At 36.1% G+C, this 3,189-nt stretch overlaps 1 protein-coding gene across 7 annotated transcripts in view; it reads right to left on the bottom strand.

The window, feature by feature from the left end:
* Positions 1-3,189, bottom strand: part of LOC106875267 (long-chain-fatty-acid--CoA ligase ACSBG2) — a 42,491-nt gene that overhangs the window by 19,662 nt on the left and 19,640 nt on the right. The window lies entirely within an intron of this gene.

Below are 3,189 nucleotides of genomic sequence, written 5' to 3'. Positions count from 1 at the left end.
AAAAAAAAAAAAAAAAAAAAAAAATTAACACCAAATATACAGTGCGTGTGTTTTTATTGGCTAAACTGGCAATATGACCATCCCCAAGTACAACAACATATATATATATATGCTTTCGGTGCGAATGGCTTTATTACACGGTGCCATATTTTACAATGCTGTAAACAATAATGGTATTGTTATATAAGCTTAAAGCTTACACCGTTCACCGTGCAATGAGTAACGAAAATAGTGTAATAACAGAGCATATAATATATATATATATAATTGGAAAACATGAAGTTTCGTAACATTGTTAACAAAATAATCCAGTAAAAAGACGATATTGAAAAAATCTGTTATGTTTCTCTCTCTCTCTATCTGTTTACAGCGTAGGTAAAAGGGGACTGAACTCATGTATGCAAATAATGGCGATTTGAAAATTGTTAGAATTGATGGTTTAAAATTATTTTTAATGCAAAAATTCACGTGTTAGAAAGCAACCAAAAAAACAAAAAAAAAAACAAATGACCGATTCCGGGCATTTTCGACCATGAGGAATCCATTGGTGCGACTCCCAGATTGCTATCTTGTAAGGTGTGGATTTCTATAGATGCAACACACACACACACACACACACACACACACACACACACACACACACACACACACACACACAGAGCTATACTATAGTTATAGATATATACATGCAATAATGTTTGGAGAAAAAGACTTGAGAGCTCATTCAGCCTCTCAGTTTTGTTTCTAAAGGGAATAGTATTTGAAGTATCATGAATTGAAGTATGGCAGAGTCATTAGTGTTAGGGGAAAAGGTGAGATTGCTGGGGATGGGGTGATGCCTTGTATCCCAACTCTTTATGTTCAGAGTTCAAACAGTTGATGTGATCTTCAACTTTCATTTTTTTCCAGAGTCTAAACTAAAGTACCAGTCAGATACAATTTAATCAACTAACCATTTTCTCAAATTATCTCTGACCTTGTACCCATAGTAGAAACATTACTACTATCACTTAAGGAGAGACAGCATTCATCGGCTTTAGAAAGATTGATTATACAGATGATGTTCAATGTAAATTTCATATCTGTAAAATAAAATCTAAGCAGAGACAGTGCTCTAGGCTTTTTCTTCTGATGAAGGAATGATTTTGCAAAGTACTTAGGCCATGGTACAATGGAGTGATGTGATAAGAGGTGAAAGATAAGCAGGACAATGAAAGTTTATACAGAAATGTAGATGGCAGTTTTGCATAAAAGCAACGATAAATATCAGAAGGCAATATGAATGGCATCAGTGTTCAAATAAAATGCAATTTCTATTACAGTTTCCAAACAATGCTGAACAAAAGTATATTACAGGAGAAAATGAGGTGTGTGCAAAACATCAGATTGTAGATGTAGTCTGGAGGAATAACACTCGTATGACATGAATAAATTCAGTTGCACTTACGATTTACAGGTTTTTCAAATTGGAGCAGATATCAATTCCACAAAATAATGTGAGACAAATATAATGTAGATATAAATCTTGCTGTAGACACCAATTTCAGCAAACAGGGTAACAATGATATAAACTTTAATGCAGCAAGTTGGCACAATTGAGAAGAAGACAAATTGCGCCAATACCAACCAACCAGAGTAGTGGACACAACGTGATCCAAATAGCGGCCAAAGGCTAGCTGTTCCCTGCTACATTCGAATGCATGTATATATAATAAATGGGAGAGAGGAATTTCACCCAAGTCTACACCACAAAAGGAATGCATCAATTTGAATTGAGTGACTGCTGGGGCACAAATTGTTAGTTTAGATAAACAAAAAGTACTATAGTAGCAGTATATTCGAGTCAGTGGTTATAACTTGTTGGTAAAGGAGTTAGATGGATTATTTTTTTGCATTTTGTTTAGTACCAAAGTCAGCTCTAAACAAATCAGTCCATGATAGAAAAGTCTAGCTGTGACTATGCCAACTTATTTTATGCCTATAACAATGACTACATTATTTAGTTTGTGTTTCATTTTCTAGAACAGTGATGCAGGATTTAAAAAGAGGATTTGACTGCAATTTCTAACTGGTTGGGTGACCATGTAGAGGTTCTTTACTTGGCTCAGTGTCATGTATGAGATTTATTCTACATCCCAGGAAATTAATCAAGATTGAATGAAATACTGTAAATGAAGGTGATATTTTGCTTTAATACAGTGTTCCACCCAAACCAGCATGGAAGACAGACATTAAATGATGATGAGGACAACAGTGCTTCTGTATTGCTTGCCAAACATATTGGACAAACATCCTTAGTCTTTGCCTAACAAATTTCACATGTTTTGGGTTGCTCTGTAACTGTTACATATGACACTTGCTACAAATAGAATCAAAGCTAAAACCATGTGGTGGCGAAGTAAACTTCTTAAACACACAGCCCTGCTTATATTCTGCAGTTTCTTAGAATTGTCCAAAAGGATGTGATACTACACACAGTTCATTCAGATTGTTGTATAGTGAAACTGTTCACCCTTCCTGGTAAAAAGTGGTAGTAACAAGCCATTATAAATAGACCAGTAACTGGTCAACAAAAGGAGGTCAGAAGGTCAAGATTACAAGACTGTGCTGATAGTGGTGTCTGTACTGATATAGTAATTATACTGTGATACTGAGTGGACATTGTATCGATCCAACCTTTTGAGGATAACACTGTACCACTGGGGGTCACATACAGTGCCAGACAGAACCATTCTATCGATGACTTCAGAATATAACAATATCTGTCAGAGCAACAACTGTGGCAAAACACTGCTTTCCAACAGAGATCAATATCAGATAAAATAGAGAAAAGAGTCAATTTTGAGTCTGAAATATAAGAGAATCATTGATGCCATAACAACAACACATGATGTTGGGTGGAGAAGTCTACAGTTGGACTGTGAGATTCACTTTACTTTGGTGTCAACAATATGACTACAAAAATAAGCATTTATATATATATATCATCATCATCATCATCGTTTAACGTCCGCTTTCCATGCTAGCATGGGTTGGACGATTTGACTGAGGACTGGTGAAACCGGATGGCAACACCAGGCTCCAGTCTAATTTGGCAGAGTTTCTACAGCTGGATGCCCTTCCTAACGCCAACCATTCGTGTCACCCGCACGAAAACGGCCAAGCTCGAAATGGTGTCTTTTATGTGCC

The sequence above is a fragment of the Octopus bimaculoides genome, chromosome 2 (genome assembly GCF_001194135.2).
Source record: "Octopus bimaculoides isolate UCB-OBI-ISO-001 chromosome 2, ASM119413v2, whole genome shotgun sequence".
Classification (NCBI taxonomy): Eukaryota; Metazoa; Mollusca; class Cephalopoda; order Octopoda; family Octopodidae; genus Octopus; species Octopus bimaculoides.
This window is presented reverse-complemented; position numbering and strand designations above follow the sequence as displayed.